At 41.9% G+C, this 20,533-nt stretch overlaps 1 protein-coding gene across 2 annotated transcripts in view; it reads right to left on the reverse strand.

Moving 5' to 3' along the window:
- The window catches only part of BOC (BOC cell adhesion associated, oncogene regulated), a 247,391-nt gene that overhangs the window by 218,134 nt on the left and 8,724 nt on the right, over window positions 1-20,533 (reverse strand). The window contains exons 2-3 of one of the 2 annotated variants that reach the window (XM_033211264.1): window positions 15,588-15,677; window positions 5,493-5,709 (exon numbers count right to left, since the gene is read on the reverse strand). The gene's annotated coding sequence lies outside the window, so the exon portion shown is untranslated. The remainder of the gene's footprint in view (window positions 1-5,492; window positions 5,710-15,587; window positions 15,678-20,533) is intronic. The other variant, XM_033211258.1, reaches the window with a different exon arrangement.

The following is a 20,533-nucleotide window of genomic DNA, read 5'->3' on the forward strand; positions in this document are numbered from 1 at the left end:
CATTTAAATGTGTGGCACCTCCCTGCCCCCACTCTCTCTCTTGCTGTTGCTCCCCGTTCTCACCATGTGATGTGCCTGCTCCCCTTTGCCTTCTGAAGCAAGCAATGCCATGCCACTATGCTTCCTGTACAGCCTGCAGAACTGTGAGCCAGTTAAACCTATTTTCTTATAAAGTACACAGTCTTGGGTGTTTCTTTATAGCCATGCAAGAATGGCCTAACACAGGCAGTATGACCATTTTAACAATATTGATTCCTCCAATCCATGGGAATGGAATGTTTTTCCATTTGTTTGTGTCATCTATTATTTCTTTCAAAAGTGTCTTATAGTTCTCCTTATAGAGATCTTTCACCTCCTTGGTTTGTTGTATTCCCAGATATTTTTGTGTGTATGTGGTGATTGTAAATACAATTGCATTCTGGATTTGGCTCTCAACTTGAACGTTATTGGTGTATAGAAATACTGAGGTTTGTACTTTGATTTTGTGTACTGAAACTTTACTGATGTTGTTTATTAGTTGCTGAAACCTTTTGGTGGAGTCTTTAGAGTTTTCTAGGTATAAAGTCATATCACCCGTGAAGAGAGAAAATTTGACATCTTCTTTTCCTATTTGGATGTCTTTTATATTTTTCTCTTGCTGATTGCTCTGGCTATCACTTCCAGTACTATGTTGAATAGGTCTTGTTCTGTCTCTCAAGGGGAATGCTTCTAGCTTTGCATATTCTGTAAGATGCTGGCTGTGGGTCTGTCATAGATGGTTCTTATTATTTTGAGGTATGTTCATTCAATTCCTGGTTTGTTGAGGCTTTTTATCATGAAGGAATGTTGGATTATGTTGAAGCTTTTTCTGCATCTGTTGAGATGATCATATGGTTCATTGAAAGGATAAACAAGATTGATAGACTGCTAGCTACATTGTGTGAGTGCACACATGAGAGACAGAGAAAAACAGAGAAAGAGAGGGAAGATCCAAATAAACATAATCAGAAATGACAAGAGTGACATTATAATCAATCCCACAGAAATACATAAGATCCTCGAAACTATTATGAACACCTATACACACATAAACTAGAAAATCTAGAGGAAATGGATAAATTCCTGGAAACACATAATCTCCTAAGGTGAAATCAGGAAGAAATCAAAATCCTGATTAGACCCATATTGAGCACTGAAACTGAGTCAGTAACAAAAAACCTACCAACCAAAGAAAGCTTCGTACCACATGGAGTCACAGCCAAATTCTATAGATGTAAGAAGAAGATCTGGTATCAATTTACTGAAATTATTCCAAAAAATCAAACAGGAGGGACTCCTCCCTAACTAATTCTACAAAGCCAGCATCACCCTGATAGAAAAACCTGGCAAAGACACAACAACAACAAAAACTACAAGTCCATATTCCTGACAAACATAGACATAAAAATCCTCAACAAAATGCTAGCAAATTGAATCCAACACCACCTCAAAAAGCTAATTCACCATGATCAAGTAGGCTTCATTCCTGGGATGCAAGGTTGGTTCAACATATGCAAATTCATAACTGTGATTCACCACATAAACAGAATTAAAAACAAAAGCTACATGATCATCTCAATAGATGTGGGAAAAGCTTTCAATAAAATCAAACATTTCTTCATGATAAAACACCTTCAAGAAACTAGGCATTGAGGGAACATACTTCAAAATAATAAGAGCTATCTATGATAAACCCACAGCCAACATCATACTGAATGGACAAAAGCTGGAAGCATTCCTCTGAGAACAGAAAAAAGACAAGGATGCCCACTCTAACCACTCCTATTCAACATAGTACCAGAAGTGCTAGCCACAGCCATCAAACAAGAGAAAGAAATAAAAGGTATCCCAAAAGGTAAGGAAGTCAAACTATCTCTCTTTGAGGACGATACAATTCCATAACTAGAAAACCCCCAAAGACTTTGTGAAAAGGCTCCTGGAACTGATAGACAATTTCAGTAATGTTTCAGGATGCAAAATAAATGTGCACATATCAGTAATATTTATATACACCAATAACATTCAAGCTGACATACAAGTCTTTCTAAGTCCATCATCTGCAGCCTTGGGCACGGTCTATGTATGTTTACAGCAGTTGCATGTTGCTAAGCTGGCTCCCTGAAAACAAAGTCCTGATGTGCAGCATTTGTCCATGTTCATGGTTTAAATATTCTTTTGTGGCTAATTTCAAGCTAACAATGGTTTAGCAACCTGCTCAAGAATTTCCTGAATATTTAACAATATGTTCCCACAAGTCAGTCTTAGCCAATTCCAGCACACCACAGACCCAGCATAAAACTAGAGGGAACCAGACCTTCTAGTTCTTCCATTTGTTGTGTGGTATCATTTCCATCTAGTTCTTCTAGTTGTGTGGTATCAACACAATGCACTGCACATAGTAAGAACACAAGTGAAACCCAGATTGACTGAATTTCTGTATGCCTTGATTAGTATGATCTTCCTGACTGTCATAATTTTTCTTATGGAATGTAATTATGATGATTTCCCAGCCTAGTCTTAGCTCTAGGCTCTAATTTATTCTATTTATTGTGGTTTTCTTTTCAGGTTACAAGCTGATCTGGTTTTTTAAATTTCTGTTCCTTTCTTATTCTTAAACTTTTATATTTAATGTAGAAACACATACCCACGAAAACATAGTAACCTCCATGCTTCCCTGTTTCTGTCTTACAAAAGACTAGGTGCTCCCAGTGCTAAACTTTAAGCAGTGTGAACTCCATCCACTTCACGTGAATTTTTTTTTTTTTTTTGTGGTCCATGTCAGTCCGTGATTTGCTCAAGGGTTCCTTCTTGAAATGCCATGCATGATGATCTCTGGGAACTGATGATCACGTTGGAGGAAGATTTTGGAGACAAACCTGCTGTTACTAGCAAACCAGATATTGACTATATCTTTTGTGGACCTTTTTCAAAACTTTATTAAGCCTCCATCTGTTGGGCTCTGTCTCCTTTTAGCTCTTCTGTTATTTGACTTTTGCCCTGAGTTTGTTGTGTAAGTTTGCTTTGCAGGACTGTGCCAATTGTGGCTTTGGGACAGACTGTTCCTTTTCCAGACAGAGATGTTTCATCTGGAGCCAGCCTTTACTTTTCTTTCTTCTGTAATGTAAGCATGAAAATATGAAAATGAACAGCACAAATAAGGTTTTATGGCTTCCTCCAGTAACATAAGGAGCCAAGAAAGGCAATAACGGAATTCAGTCATTCACTCTCTTTTCCTATTAACTTGATCTTAATTTATCTTCCAGAATAAATATTTGACAAATTTCTTCATTAGTGTGGAGCTGAAGAAAATGCAGTACCTTTGGCTCAGGTGGGTTAATACTGCTCTACTTTGCCAGTTCTGGCCTGTGGAGTTTAGTGCTGTGTTTGTGATTCCTACCAGGCCATATTGCAAAGACTAGATAAAGAAGGCAGTGAGGTTGTTGAGTGGGGGTCCAAGGTTCAGGCAGCCAAAAGCAGACATCAGAGGTCAAGGCTGAGGTACTGGTAGAGATGAGCTCAAGACAAAACTGTGTGCCCACTGGTTATACCCCTTACCAGGAGTGCATTTCATTCTTCAAAGTGGAAAAATACAAGAAGACCTCTGGAAATGGAGTGAAGCTTTCAAAAAATTTTAAGCAGGCACATTCTTCATAGAGTTCAGGAGTCAAAAAAGGTTGACTTGCAAGTTAGATTAGGGAGCAGTAACTCATATGCACATTCCAGAGAGGGTGCATGAGATAATTTTGAGAGGGCACAGGCAGGACCAGCCTGAAGCAAAATTATATGCTTTCCCATGGCATTCCCTACTTCTGCTATTCTAGCAACTGCTATGGACTGAATGTTTGTGTCATTCCTCACATTCATATGTTGAAATCTTAATCCCCAATGTGATGGTATGAGACGATCGGGCCTTTGGGAGGTTATTAGGTCATGAGGGTGGAGCCTTTATCTATAAGATTAGTGCCCTTATAGAAAGAGATCCGAGAGCTTGCTCTCTCTTTCTGTTCTCTGCCATGTGAGGATGTCATGAGAAGATGTTCCTCTGCAAACCAGGAAGCAGGCCCTCCCCAGACACTGGACCTGCTGGCACCTCGATCTTCACTTCCCAGCTTCTAGTACTATGAGAAATAAATGTGTGTTATTTAAGTCATCCAGTCTTTGGCAATGTGTTGCAGTAGCCTGAACTGACTAAGACACCATCTTGTTTCTGAAGTCTTATGACTCCCTACCACTTCCAGGGACCTACCAACTCCACTCGTAATTGTGAAACACTGAATCCTTACCAAAAAAGGAATGCTTCCAGGAAAATGTCATATAGTGTGTTTGATAATTTGGGACTCAGGCTTAGATGTAAGTATTGTATGCCTATTACTTATGTGGTCCAAATGATGTACCTAAGTCTGCCTACACACTTAGAATCACTTGGGAAACCCTTTAAAAATACAAATCCTTTCTTTTCTCATCTTCATCTAAGGGATCAGGACACTGAGGCAGGAGGGGGTGCTGTGGTGATGACTTGGCAAGAGGCAGTCTGATTGCTGAGGAAGACAGTGGGGGAAGATGCAGAGGTGGCAAGTGAGAGAGGCAGTTGGAAGGCTGGGGACTGGCTATATTCAGCAAATAGGTTAGCCCACTGAGCAAATATGTGAATGAATTGAGTATAGTCAGACCCACATTTCTTATCATCTGGGACAAGAGTTATAATCATGGAAATAGGAAAAGCTAGGGAGATCCTAAGGTGTTGGATTGAAATTGGAAGTATTGGTAGAAACTCATGAATTTTCAAAAATATATAGATATAGAAATAATTGTAGAAACACGTAGCAGTATACACACCAAGTTCCCAGATCTTGGCTTTTAAATATCCCCTCCATAAAAAGGAGCCAAGCTCCTGGAGGAATGACTGATTATAGGGCTAGGGCAAGGAGAGAACAAAATGAGCCTGAATTATCTTGCTACGGAAAATAAAGAAGTGCTCAAAAAATGACAGGGACATGTCAAAAGGAGAGAGAAGTTAGTGTGAAGGAGCTCCCACTGGCCAAATCTGAGACAACCAAAGCATCAAAATAAATAATGAAAACATTGGATTGAAATTCAATGAATAAAATAAGAATGCACGAGCCCACACAGATATAAATAAGTGAATATATAAACAAACAAATGAAGCAGAAAGGAAAGCTCTTTCTCACAATAGAATATAGACTATTTTAAATGTTGGCAACAGATAATCTCCATCTGGCAGTGAACCTACAGTGGCTGACAAAGGTAGGAGTCATTCAGGGATACTCAGCTGCTGGATGAAGGTTTGATGAGGAATAGAATATTGGTGTGACATTGAAATATGTCCCCAGAAAGCACTGATCAAATACAAAGGAAAAATGATAACTTCACAATGGCAGACACAAATTTGGCCAGGTGACCAAGGTTAACATTACCAATAGTGGGGGCCGGTTGAGAGAGTAGAGCCTCCTGACCTGAAGCACTGAGAAGAGCACAGCATCATTTCTTGAGTCTTTCTGCCAAGAATGCAAGGCTTGAGTCTGAGGAAACATTGACTGAGCCAAGTTGAGGGTCGTCCTCATGAATGAAAGGTCTGTCCTCTTTAAGACTGTCAGGGATGCAGATCCAGAGCCAGAGAAAGAAGGAGGAACTGTTCCGGACTGAAGGAGAATAATGTGACAATAGATATTCCTGGAACAAGGAAAAACATGGTATTGGGACTGTTGGAGAAACTTGAATGGGATTAGTGGATTGGAAGGTAGTGTTGGTTGATGCTGATTTTCAGATTGGAAAGATATTATATGGTAATACAGAAGAGTGTTCTTGTTTGGGGAAAGTATACACTGGAATCTGTAGGAGTTATGGGTCATGAAGTCAGAAAAAAAGACTATAATAAATTCAGTTCATTTCTCTCTTTCCCTATAAGTATACACACACGTATACATGAACAAATAAAAAACACATATATACTTCTGTGTAACTATTCACACATATGTGTACATGTGTACACACACATACATATCTATTTCTTTCTCTCTAAAAGGTTAGTAACTAAAAATTAGGGAATCTGGGTAAAGAGAGTACTCTTGTAATTTTTCTGTTGGCTTAAAAGTATTTCAAAAAATAAAATTAGAGGCTGGGCACTGTGGCTCACACTTGTAATCCCAGCACTTTGGAAGGCTGAGGCGGGTGGATCACCTGAGGTCAGGAGTTCGAGACCAGCCTGGCCAACATGGCTAAACCCTGTCTCTACTAAAAAAAATTAAATAAAATAAATACAAAAAATAGCCAGGTGAAGTGGTGCATGCCTGTAGTCCCAGCTATTTGGGAGGCTGAGGTAGGAGAATCACTTGAACCTGGGGGGTAGAGGTTGCAGTGAGCTGAAATCACACCACTACACTCTAGCCTGGGTAACACAGCGAGACTATGTCTCAAAACCAAACCAAACAAAAATCAGAAAAATTCCTGAGTCCTACTCCAGTGAAACTCAAATGAATTTTTGATCTGAGTATCTGCATGTTTAAAAAATTTCGAGGTGATTTAAAGGTATGACCAGGGTTGAGGGCCACAGCTCTAAGCCATCTGCATACATCTCAGCTTGAACCCTAACTGCCTACTTAGGACCAAGCACAGGGTATGAAGATTTCTGAGACATGATCACTGTCTTCAAGACTCAGACCAGAGCAGAGTCCACAGGTCATGCAGACTTTGGACTGTTATGAAGATGGTGATTCCATGGTGGAAGGTAAGGTTAAGACAAATGGAAACTTGAGGCACTGATGTCACCAACTGACTTTCCTGTGTCCCCCCTAAAACCAGACGGGTAGTTGACTCATCTGAGGCTAGAATCAGAGGTGGAGATTGGAGAGGTCCTGGGCACTCCAGCCTGTTCCTAACTGGGATACCCACTGGGGCTATTTGTTTGCAAAGCTTCTGATGCTAACTAGCAGTCAGTTATGGAATCAGATGAGTCAGCTAGGGTTCTATTGCTCCAAGCAATGGAAGCAAACCCTCTAACTTAAATAACAGAGGAATGTATTGGTGGTATACTGGAGAACTCACATAAAGGACAAGAAGTCACAGAAATCAGGGCAGGAGCCAGAGAAGCTCAGGACATCCAGGTGGCAGGAGCCACCCTATCTGGTCATTGCTGCTGGAGAAAACATCCTCCATTCATTTTTCTTTTGCATCCTTGCTTTGGTCTACTTAAAATGGAAAGACCCAAGAAAGCGGTATAATTGGTTGCTCTTGACTCCTAGGCCCACCTCCTGGCTGTATTAGCATCTCGATTTCCAGTCCTATCAAGACTGTGTAGAATAGAGAAAGAGAATATTCCAAGAAGGGAAGGGAAGGGAGGTGAAGGCTGGGCAATACCCACCCCCATTGTCTGGTAGAGTTTCTAGAATGAGTCAAAATCCATAGAGCCATAGGTGAATAATCCAATAAATGAAATAATAACTTCTAATATTCTCCCCCCGCTTGCTTGTTGTCATTTGCATTAAACACACACAAGACGTCATGTTTTAATGTTTAACTCTACCTAATGTTTAACTCTACCTAATGGAGGTAATGTTTAACTCTACCTCCTCAGAGTTTCTGAATACCCCTCCTTGGTTGTCATATTATTGATAAATGAAAAAATCTATGACCCTATACTATTCATTTTTATATGGATGGCTTAAGGATCCTTCAAGATCACAGAAGCATTCATTCGCATATCAAGTAATTATTGAGCACCTGCTGTCTACTAGGCCTTGTTCAGGTACCCGAGATGTGTCAGTGAACAAAAGAAGTCAAATTCCCCGCTCTTGTCTTGCTTCCATGTTAGGTGGGGCTTATGTGTGTTCGTCCTATCTCACTAACCTGAAAACGAAAATTGTTCATACTGTTCCTACAGGCAGAACCTTACCACAATTCCAGGAAACCAAAAGAGGCTTTTTTTTTTTTTTTTTTTTTTTGAGACGGCGTCTCGCTCTGCTGCTGCCCAGGCTGGAGTGTAGCGGCATGATCTTGGCTCACTGCAAACTCTGCCTCCTGGGTTCAAGTGATTCTTCTGCCTTAGCCTCCTGATTAGCTGGGACTACAGGTGTGCACCACCACACCCTGCTAATTTTTGTATTTTTAGTAGAGACGGGGTTTCACCATATTGGCCAGGCTGGTCTCAAACTTCTGATCCCATGATCCCCCCACCTCAGCCTCCCAAAGTGCTGGGGATTACAGGCATGAGCCCCCACACTTGGCCAAGAGAGGCTCTTTTAAGACACAACCAGTTTCCTTGGTCATCTGCATGTGCCACACTTCTCTCCTTTGGGCTGGGGCAGACACATGTGATTTCAGAACAACCCAATGGATCTCAGTCCCAGCTCTCCACTAAGCAGAGCCACCAACTTCGGTGTGCCTGAGGCAAATCCATGTTTTCTTTTTTCATTTTTTTCATTTGAGACGGAGTCTAGCTCTGTCCCCCAGACTAGAGTGCAGTGGTGTGACCTCTGCTCACTGCAACCTCTACCTCCTGGGTTCAAGTGATTCTCCTGCCTCAGTCTCCCAAGTAGCTGGGATTGCAGGCGCGTGCCACCACGCCCAGCAAATTTTTGTATTTCAGTAGAGATGGGGTTTCACCATGTTGGCCAGGCTGGTCTTGAACTCCTGATCTCAAGTGATCCACCAGCCTCAGTCTCCTAAAGTGCTGGAATTACAGGCGTGAGCCACCGTGCCCGGCCACAAATGTATGTTTTGTAGGCTGACAATCAAAGCCCAACGTCCTCTTTTGGAGCATCCAAATATGTGGGCATGGAAGAGGTGAGCACAAACTCTTACAAATGCTTGGTTATTTGTCTTAATGACCTGAGGGTAGCTCTAAGAGGCCCTTCTGAAAGGGATTAATGTGGTATCAATTTAGTAGATGTGGAGTATCTATGCCTTGGGCCCAATGCTCATCCCTCTCTGGGCCAGGTTTGGTGGGAGCTGGGCCTTGGCCTTAAGCCTGACCTCTCTCTCGCTGCCCTGGCAATGACCACGTCCTGATCCTGGCTGAGCTGGCATACCCAGCATAGGAAATGCATGTTGGTGAGGTTTGGGCAGGAGAGATAGGTGTTTGGTGAGACACTCAGCTAAAGATTTCTTTTATCACAGAGTAGACATTGCGGTTTTGCTGGAATCACATTCAGGTTTATGTGCCTTTGGTTTCATGAAAAGACCAGGACCATTTGCCCAGGAGTGAAATGACTTGACCCAGCTCAGCCACAAGTGATATTTTGGCTGGAGATAAGCTCCTGTAGCAAAGGGGAAACACTCTGTGGGGCCTGGGTTATATTGTTGCTCTGACATGAATGAACTTGTGACTGAAGGTGACCAGTTCTACTGTCCTAGCCTCAGTTTCTTCATCTGCAAGATGGGTGGGTGGTGGAATGGATGACCTTTCGAAGTCCTTTCAACTCCAACATTCTGATTCTATGCAAGACTGTCTCCATCATTTGTGGGACCCAGTGCAAGATGAAAATGCCCAGTGCAAAATGAGAATTTCAAGACGGTAGCAGTAGAACATTAAACCAAGGACCAGGCCTTCCTACACATGGGGTCCATATGCCACACAGGTAGTGTGCCCGTAAAGCTGGCCTTGATTCTACGCATCCCCATGGCTGCCTGTTTCTAATTACATTTGATGGAGCATCATGTAATAGAGTGGACAAATATGGGTTTTGCAGTTAGAAAGACTTGGTCTTTAATCTAGGCCTTGCGTACCAGTCCAATCCTAGGTTCCTTCCCTATCTGTTCCTTGTCTCAGTTTCCTCATGTGTAAAACAGGGATAATTACACCCATCTAGCAGGAAGGTTGTGAAAAACAAAGACAGACACGCAGAATACACAGTAGGGGTTCAGTAAATAGACTCACCAGTGTTGCAAGGTATCACATATTCACATTAAACTGAATTCCACCTGAAACAGCATTTCACAGAGCCATGGCTTTTTAAGGCAAAGTTATGCTAGAGAGATAGCCAGATTCAAAACAGACTTTCTTTTTTCCAAAAAAAAAAAAAAGTCACGAGGGGCTTTTTACAGTAGCTGCATCTGTGGCTCTCTGCTTTCTGGACCACACACTCTACGATTTAGGAAGTCATTCTGTTCCCAACTGAAAATTATCTTGGGCTTGGTCCCTTTCTTCACTCAGTTCCCCATCCTCCCACTCTTTTCTTCTGCTATTCAGAACTGCATATGGGTTTTGAGAAACCCATTTGCATTTCACATTCATTTCATGGCTATGATTGTTCTCATTTGCTTTGACTTCACATGTAGCCACATGTGCAGTTTTTCTCTCATCTTGTGCAGCCAGAAAAGAGGACCAGACTTCCTTGGGACTGTCCCTTCTCTCATTAATGAATGATGCTATAAACAAAAGTCAGCTTCCACCAGTGGGGAAAATATTATTCATTCTTGTGTTCATCTCTCCATTCATTCACTTACGTGTTAACCTTTGAGCACCTAATATGTGCTAGCCATGTTCCCAGACACTGGGAATTTAGAGATAAACTATGATCTTTATCCAATTAGAAACTCAAGAACCAGTGAGAGAGACAAATGAGAGAGCATAAAATGTCAAATACAGCAAGGTAAATATTTTTAGAACGGTTGTGGAGTTGCAGGGAGAAAGAATGACTCCCATGAGTTTGGTTTCCACCTGGGTGAGCTGGAGAAGGGACCATTTGAGCTGGGTGTTGAAGGATGTGAAGGAATTTTCTAGAAAAAGATACACCCATCTGAAAGGAATCCTGGGACCTCACTGATGCTTTTCAATCATTTCAATAATCTTGTCAATTCCCTGAGACATTTATCTCAGGATCACGTGTGTGGAACTCCAGCTTCACAAACCCCACGGCCTTGGCTCACCATCGACCCTCTTGCTCCAGCAGAGTGCAAACGTCTAGAGGTGGGTCCTTTCACTCTCTTCATTGCCTGAGTTATGGGATTCCTCACTCCTAACCCACTCTTTCCTTCTCTCTCAGGGGTAGATACCCTTCTTCCTTCCAAAGGCAGCCCTTCCTCAGGGAGCCCAACCCCAGCACACCTGTGAGACTTTGCTTTTTCAGTTTTCTCTCTTAGTGCTTCAAAATCTACTTTCCAGTTCTTTACCCTCCTTCAACAAACAAGATTCAGTCTTGCACAACCTAAAAACAAACAAAACTTTTTTAAGCCCTGCTATTCCCTCAAGGTATTCAGGTACCTATCACTTTCCTTTTACTAACACACTTGTTGAGGAAATTGGTTTCTTCACTCTCAGTTGTGACATTCTCACCGCTCCTTCAAGCCTGACCTAACAGCTTTTAGCCCCTGCTCCCTACTGAGTCTCATCTCCCAAAAGTCAGCAGATCTCCAACTCACGAGTCTACTGACACATCTCCAGCCCTCTTGCTCACCGAATTCTGCATCGTTTCAATTCTTGAAATGTTCACGTTATTGAAACCTTGCTCCCTCCTGGCTTTTGTAGCACTGTTCCTCGGCTACTCCCTTCCCCACCAGCCCCTCTTCCCTTCTCTTGTCACAGACCCTACTCCTCAGTCATCCCCTAATGACCCTTGGCCTCTGCTAGATGACTGGCTCCCAAACTCTGTCTCTAGGTCCTTCAACTTCTCTGAGCCTCACTCTTACATTTCCAATTGTTTCTGTGATATTTTCCTTGAGGTAGCTCATTCGTTTCTCAAATGCTGACTTTCTTTCCTTCTCCCTCAAGCCTTTATATTTTGATGAGTGATGCTGTCATCACCCCAGTGCCCACTCAGGATTGGAATGATATTATTCATTCCTCACTCCTCTCTTTCCCTTGCCCCATCTCCAAGTAGGTACCCAATCCCATTTCTGTTACTCTGAAATAGTCCTTGCCATCTTTGTTATTATGGTTTCACCTTGTCCTTGAACCACCATGGGTGCCTGATGGTGCATCTTCATTATTTCCCAAACCAGGTAAGCTCATCTTTCTAAAGTTTGACTCTGATGCTGTCAAAATCCATTCTCTTTCTGAACTTACCCACATTTTTGTCTGGATATTAACTCAGTGTTTTCGAGACAATCTCTGATTTTTCTCTTCAATGTAATAAATTCTTACTCAATACTTAGTATGAGCAAGTCACTGTATGAGGAGCCGCAGAACTAGAAAGAGGAAGATACAGTCTTTGCCTTCAAGGAGTACAATCCAACTTTAAGAGGAGACCACTGGGGATAAGACAGAAAGTTAGGAGAACTAGAAAAGAAGATAAAAAAGCAAGGGCTCTCTCAGAAGGAAGAAACCACAACATGTGTGTTGCGTGTGTGTTTTGTGTGTGTGTGTGAGTGGTGTGTGTGCATGGTGTGTGTGTCCAGGACTGTGAAAAGTGGAGGTGGTGTTTGAGGAGGATTTTGACAGGGAGAAAGGACAGCAGAACTTTCCAGGTGAAGAAAATAATTTCCACAGCGGTGTAGAGATGGGAAAATACCGTGCATATTTGGAAAAATGGTAATCCAGATTTGTGGGAACATAAGGTCTAGTGAGATCTAGTCTAACCAATTAATCTACGTGATGAGAACTAAAATCCACATGTTTCTTTAGGAAATATAGTAAATGGAATAGCTTAGGACTTTGTCTTACACTTCAACAAAGCAGGGTGCTGTATATATTATATTTGTCAGATCACACACACACACACACACACACACACACACACACACATTCGCTCTCTCACAGAGACATGCATGGACAGAAAACTATGCTGGGCAGTATAGTTACACAGACCTTGCTCTTGAGAAATAGCCTCTTGGGAGAAGGACGGAAGGGTGAATAAATAATTGCAACATCGTACGGTCAACGCTATTAGTACAAGTAAAGATGTGTGCAGTGCTCACGGCAGCCTAGAGGAGGGAAAGGAAATGAAGTTGGCATAGATTGTAAGGAAAGCTATATAGGGTAGCATTTGATTTAGGCCTCAGAGAATAAGTACGAGTTTGTCAATGGAAAGGGGGAAAGCAGGATGTTTTAGGTCAAGGAAACAGGAATGAAATGTGTGTGTAGTGTGGTGGGGGAGTGTGGGTAGAGCTTGAGAAAATGTGTTCATAACAGGAAAAGTTGTCTCGTGGGCCAGAGCAGTGGTCCTCAGTGCTGATGATTTTGTCCCCCAATGGTTCTTAATGGGGGCAATTTTGCCACCCAGGGTACATTTGACAATGCCTACAGACATTTTTTAATTGTCACACTCTTGCATGGGGAGGGGATGTTCTGCTGGTATCCAGTGGGTAGAGGCCAGAGATGCCACTAAATATCCTACAATACACAGGATAGTTCCTAAGACAAAGAATTCTCCCCTTCAAAATGTCAATAGTGCCAAGGTTCAGAACCTTTGGCTAGAATGTAGTAGTCCTAGAAAGAAGCAGAAGGAAATGAGATTGGAAGGATATACTGGTGTTAATTTGTAAAATGCCTTAAATGCCATATAATATACTGATGGTTTCCAGAAAGTTAAACATTTTATTTTCATTGATTTAATTAGTCTCATTTGATTCAACAATATTCATTTATAGTATAATTCAATAAAAAGTGATAATGCTTATAAGTGACAAAAGAGAATTTTCTTTACAAAATTGTATAATTTTTAGCTTTGAGATCATTTGAACAGAGACTTGCTAATGGAAAAGCATCTATTTGAATCCTTTCCCTGGTTAGTAGCTGGATTCCTCTGCCTCTGGCCACTCCTCCTGCCTCCACTCAAGGTATCAGGGTTATTCGCTGAGCCTTCTGGCTAAGTTGGCCCATAAAGCACAGGGATGCTCAGGTGGACCTGGTCTCTTTAGGACTGTAGCTAGGAACTAATTACTTGTTTAGAGTCACAACGAAGTGTGGGTTCTCAGGAAAGACTGGCTGTGGTCCAGGACTAATACAAGATGTTTTGAACAGAAGTCTGGGGATCAGTTTTTCTAAGCCTTATTTGTGTCGGAAAAGTTGAGTTCATATCATCATCACTTAATGGAGTCCTTTTTTTCCCACACTCTTCCATTAGGAACCCCTGCATCACCCCCTGAGTGGGGTATTAGACCCACTTTATAACGAAGAGGTTGATAATTGGCAGGAAGTTACTTAGGAAATACAATGCCATCGAAGCCTATTTTCAACCATCTAAACAAAGGTATCTGCCCAAAAATAATTTCCCAATGTCAAGGGGAGGCAGAAGACTATAGGACACACCCTTCATTCAGATGAAAGAAGGCTGCTTACTAAAGTTTGTGTACTAGTGGTTCTCAAATCCTTAAGCACAGGAACATTTTCAAAATACCAGGATTTTTGATGGCACACTTCAAGGGATTAAATGGAATCCACTGTGATTATCATACTACAATGGCATTCATACATTAAAGTTAAAGGGATACAATCTATGTGCCCAGAGAGAAAGAGAGGTCACAAGCGAAAAAGTCAGACCATCCTCCCACCTTTCCACTCAGAAAGTGTATGCCCCATGGTAGACTTGCCAGATAAAATACAGGAGGCCAAGTTCATTTTGAATTTCAGATACATAATGAATATTTTTGAGTATAACTTTGTCCCATGCTAAACTCATTTATCTGAAATTCAAATGTAACTAAATACCTTGTATTTTTATTTGCTAAATCCAGCAACCCTATTCCAGAGAGAGCGTGAGATGGTAGTCTTCCATTCATTCCGCCAGTATCTGTGCCCACGCACTTCTCCCGGGTGAGCATCTTGCTCCTTTAGATACGATTGTTGTTAACAGTGCATACAATATGGCCCCTAAATCCAAGCCAACTAATTCAGCTAGTGTCCACCTAAAGAAATCACGATCTGTGTTAACGCTGGAGGGAGAAAAGGATTGTCTAAAATGGACTTACTAAGAGACGGTATGTTTGTCTCTGATGTGGAACATTCCCTAAGTATTTTCGTTACTTGGCAAACATTAATTGAGCATCAGAAATGTTCCGGTCACTTAGGATGGAACAAGAAACTAAATATTGCTGTTCTCATGGTGCCTACATACTTGTAGGGGGGAGACTGTTCGATGCTCATTTTTATCCCAGGGTTGACCTGAGTTAGATGTGAGTTCACGTATCAGCTGCAACACACTTTAGTACTTTGTTATTTGAATACCTCTGCTTTCCGCCCTGATTATGTTTTCTCGTATACTCCTGAGGCAAAATTCTTGCTGTGCCAGCACCTCCCACAGTAGACCTTATGAGGATAGACAGCAATAAATACTGGTGTAAAAGATAAAGCTTTTAGGAACATGACTCTTAACTGAAAACTTTTTGTTTCTTGGCATGTGTGCATGTGCTTATGTGTTTGTGAGTATACAGATAAGGCACAAATAATGGGTTTCCTGGAAATGCTGGTTGTACAGAGACTATCTTTCTTGACCATTTTTGTCCCCAAAGCAAGCACTTGAAAGAATTCAATAACAACTTCGTGGGCAGAAAAAGATGGCCCCTGCTCAGAGCTTGGTTCAGCAGCAGACACTGAAATGTGGCTTGGCTCTGTCCCTTGGCATAGTTCTAGGGTTTTATGTTCCACGAGAGGCCTTGGAGGGAGGAGGTACTGGTACCTTTTCAGAATTTCTTCAAATCAGGCACAGACTTGCTGGCAGCCACAGCAGAGGGATCTTACTGATCTTTGCCCAACTCTCAGGAGGTAACTGGAAAAAGAGAGGAAAGCAAAACAAGCAACTAAATCTGCAGCCTTATAAATCTGACTTGATAATTTTGTTTCAAGGCTGTCGAAGAGTAGAAATAATGATTTCTTTTTTTTTTTTTTTTTTTTTTTTGAGACGGAGTCTCGCTCTGTGGCCCAGGCTGGAGTGCAGTGGCCAGATCTCAGCTCACTGCAAGCTCCGCCCCCCCAGGTTTACGCCATTCTCCTGCCTCAGCCTCCCAAGTAGCTGGGACTACAGGCGCCCGCCACCTCGCCCGGCTAGTTTTCTGTATTTTTTAGTAGAGACGGGATTTCACCGTATTGGCCAGGATGGTCTCGATCTCCTGACCTCATGATCTGCCCGTCTCGGACTCCCAAAGTGCTGGGATTACAGGCTTGAGCCACCGTGCCCGGCCGAAATAATGATTTCATTTTCTCCAAGTCCAATTATTGGGCATTTAGTATTTAACTCAGATAAAATACATTCGAGCGTACCTATCAACTTTTTTCTTTTCTTTTTCTTTTTCTTTTTCTCAGTATAGCTGTTCTTAGCATCAGATGACTCTGCTCCTTGAAAATACATTTAAGTGATGCCATTCCTGTCCAAAACCACCACTGACTCCTTCTTCGGGGGACAAGCCTTGACATCACGTGCATTTTGCCCGTGAGAGGTTTCTCCGATTATCTGAAAATCTTCTGCCAGGGATAAGGCGATTTGTCTCCTTTCTGTCTGAGGTTGTGGATCTTGGTTTGCAGAGGAGGGCTGCAACCTAGTAGCTTCCTCCGCGTGGCTTCTCACTGAAGCCAGAATGACTCATTTAGAAAGTAATCTGGGTGCAGCCTCTTGCTGCCCTCTGGTGGAGAGAACGGGTATTGAACAAGCCACAACAGGACTGATCTCTGAGGCAAATGCTGTAAAGTGTCAGCGCAAAGGTCCACGGGGAATAATTACACTTCAAGCTATTATCTAAATGAATGGAATTCATCTAAATGAATGGAGTTGGAACGGTTGTTCTATGAGAATCTGATTTCTCAGCAACAGGCTTTAATTCCATCCCCTTTTTATTTCTGTTTGCTGAGAACTGGTTTCTCATTTCTCCACGCTTGTTCTTCCTTTTCGTGAACAATCATTTTGCGTATTTTGAGATAATTATAAAATTCTTGTATCCTCATTTTAAAACATTTCCAGAAAGTGAAAGTCAGCATGTGACCCAGGAAAATTCTAATTCTTAATACACTCGAGATTGTAAACTAGCGTTTAGACCTATATATTCAGATCAAATTCCAAACCAAAATTCATTTCAGAAGTTTAAATAAAACGAATTAGTTTTATACCTTCTGAGTCCCTTCATGAAAGTGAGAGGTTGTCTTCTTAAGACTTTTGCATACAAGTTACATTTCAAGAGAATGTGCTTATTTTTTAAGCCCTAAACATGAGAAAATTCTCAAAAAGTATATCCAGGTAGAAGCATGCAATTTTAATTAAAATCTACTACTACTCTTTTTAGAATCCAGGAAAAATTTTGGAGACTAGAGTATGGGATATTAACACATTATGCATCAGTGTACCACTGACCTTTCAAATGTGTTCCAGTGCTCTCTAGAGCTGTTGTGCTTTTTGAATTAAGAAATTCTTCTTTTTTTAAAATTTTTATTTTTTGAGATGGAATTTCGCTCTTGTTGCCCAGGCTGGAGTGCAATGGCATCATCTTGGCTCACCGCAACCTCTGCCTCCCAGGTTCAAGCGTTTCTCCTGCTTCAGCCTCGAGAGCAGCTGGGATTACAGGCATGTGTCATCACGCCCGGCTACTTTTTTTGTATTTTGAGGAGAGATGGGGTTTCTCCATGTTGGTCAGGCTGGTCTCGAACTCCCGACCTCAGGTGATCTGCCCACCTCGGCCTCCCAAAGTGCTGGGATTACAGGTGTGAGCCACTGTGCCCGGCCTGAATTAAGAAATTCTTAATGCCAGGTTAGTGATTGGTTCATATATGAAGGATTTTTTATTCATGAGTTAATTCATTTGGTTTTTATTCAACAAGTATTCCCTAAGCACCCACATGCCAATGCTATGGAAGATAAATTCATCACCTGCATGAAGGTGCTTACAGAGCTGAGAGTAAATGTCTTGAGAACAAGGCAGACCATGGGCAGCTCACAAGAGAGGCAGAGGTAACACGATATCAGAATTCAGAGATGAGGGCTGGGTGCAGTGGCTCATGCCTGTAATCCTAGCACTTTGGGAGGCTGAGGTGGGTGGATCACTTGAGGTCAGGAGTTCGAGACCAGACTGACCACCAGGGTAAAACCCTGTCTCTGCTAAAAATACAAAAATTAGCCAGGCATGGTAACATGTACCTGTAATCCCAGCTACTAAGGAGGCTGAGGCAGGAGAATCTCTTGAACTCAGGAGGTTGAGGTTGCAGTGAGCCAAGATAGCACCACTGCACTCCAGCCTGGGCCATAGAGTGAGACTCATGTCAAAAAAAAAAAAAAATTCAGAGATGAAAGAGATTACTTCCAGTTCCAGTTTTGGGAGCAGGTGAAATAAGGGGCTTTTCTGAACTAGAAATTAGTGTGTGAACAAGATTTGGATGTAAAATCATTCTACATGGCAGAAATTTGGAAATTTCTTCCTTAGGTATAATTTTTTGTGGGAAAATAAGCTAGAGGCAGCTTCTAAAAGTCATGCAAATGACTTTCAGGCGTCTTTTGAAATGTGAGAGTTCATGACATTTCAGATACGATCAATTCTTGATTGACCTCTGCCCTTTACACATGAGATTTCTGCCCTCTTCCTCAAAATACTCTTCTCTCACCAAGCCAAAAGCAGTCAAACAAGAGAGGAGGAATAACTGGTTTAATTGGCTCTCCCTGTCACTATATTCTCCTTAAGTAACCAGTGCTACTCATTTGATGTCATACTCCACTCGGGCTGCTATAACAAAAATATCATAAACTGGGTGGCTCATAAACAACACATATTTGTTTCTTACAGTTCTAGAGGCTGGGAAGTCCAAGATCAAGCTACTCACAGATTTGGTATCTGGGGAGGGTTCATTTCCTGCTTCATAGTTGGTGGCTTCTCACTGTGTTCTCATAAGGTGAAAGGGGCTAATGAGCTACCTTGGGTCTATCTTACAATGGCACCAATTCCATTCATGAGGACTCTTACCTTTGTGACCCAGTTACCTCCTGATATCATCACCTTGGGGGTTAGGATTTCAACTTAAGGATTTTGGAGGATATAATATTCAGACCACAGCATTTGATGAATTTCTTTCTTTCTTTTGTTTTTTTTTTTTTTGAGACACAGTCTCACTCTGTTGCCCACGCTGGAGTGCAGTGGTGTAATCTCAGCTTACTGCAACTTCTGCCTCCCGGGTTCAAGCAATTCTCCTGCCTCAGCCTTTGAGTAGTAGCTGGGATTACAGGCGTGTGCCACCAAGCCCAGCTAATTTTTGTAGTTTCAGTAGAGATGGGGTTTCACTATGTTGGCCAGGCTGGTCTTGAACTCCTGACCTCATGATCTGCCCACCTCAGCCTCCCAAGTGCGGGAATTACAGGTGTGAGCCACCACACCAGACCAGGAAATGTTTCTTATTAAACTGTAGTAGGTTGTTAAAAATGGCCCCCAATGAGTGAATCACATCTCCCTGTGTCCATGTCTCTTTGTAATATTCTTGATTGCTTTCCCCAACAAAAGCAGGGGGTCTATTTCCTCATTCCTGGAGCCTAGGCTGCCCTTATGAGTTTTTTGGCCAGAAGAATGAGATGAAAGTAGCATTTGAGGACTTCTGAGCCCAGATCCTAAGGGGCCTTGCATCATCTGCTCTTGCTCAGTGTGGACCCCAGCTACTATATAAAGAAGCCCAGATTATCCTATTTGTGTAGAGAGTCTGTGTGGAAAGATAGGTCCTAGATGATGAGATAACATGTGGAGACAGAAGCCATATGGAGGAGAACTGAAGCCCTACACACATGTGAGTCCAGGTAAAGCCATGAGAATAAATATCCAGGCATCTCAGTCTACCTTTAGCCATTTGAGCCATCCCAGGAGGGATGCCAGACTTGTAACTGAAACCATCTGGGAGTCTCCCAATCCAGTCAAGTCACCCACCCAACACCACCATGTGGAGCAGAGACAAGCCACCCCTGCAGAGCCCTGCCCACATTCCTGACCCACAATACTGTAAGCATTAACATAGTTATTTTAAGTCACTAAGCTATTAATTGTTAGCCAGTAACAGAAAACTGAAACATGGATACTGCAGGAGAGAAAAGGCAATTATCTTTTCCTCACCCATTGCAAGGTTCATGACTGACATCCTGGAACAAAAGACAGATTAACAAAGGAAACACTTAAAACTTATATTTAACCAAAGTTTACATGACATGGAACCCTTCAAAAATCATGACCCAAAGACTCAGGGAAAACTGTATTTTTATGGTAAGTCTGATGAAAGAAGTGGATAGTTGTGGAGAAATATGACTGGACAAAGAAGAGTATGACCTAATGGTAATAAACAGGAATTGTGGAGGAGAACTTAGCAAGGCCTGTTTGTTCAGATTCTTCTTTATGTCTTCCTTTATTTCCTTTAGATATAGAGCAGGACACCTGTGTCGTGATGTCTTAAGGCCTACTTTCAGGGGAGGTAGGTCAGAGAATTATTTTATGGCTGGCTCTCTTGCAGAACGGTGGGAGAGCTGAGAGAATGACCTTGCTTCTGTGGTTTTCTCAATTTCTAGAGTCTCACACTTTGAACCCCAACAGTATTTATATGTGTTCACATTTTTGTTACTGTAAATGACAGTGATGAACTTCCTTGTACTGAATTTCCTGTCCATCAAGAGACTCTATA

Source organism: Trachypithecus francoisi, unplaced genomic scaffold, assembly GCF_009764315.1.
Source record: "Trachypithecus francoisi isolate TF-2019V2 unplaced genomic scaffold, Tfra_2.0 Lachesis_group0, whole genome shotgun sequence".
Taxonomy (NCBI): domain Eukaryota; kingdom Metazoa; phylum Chordata; class Mammalia; order Primates; family Cercopithecidae; genus Trachypithecus; species Trachypithecus francoisi.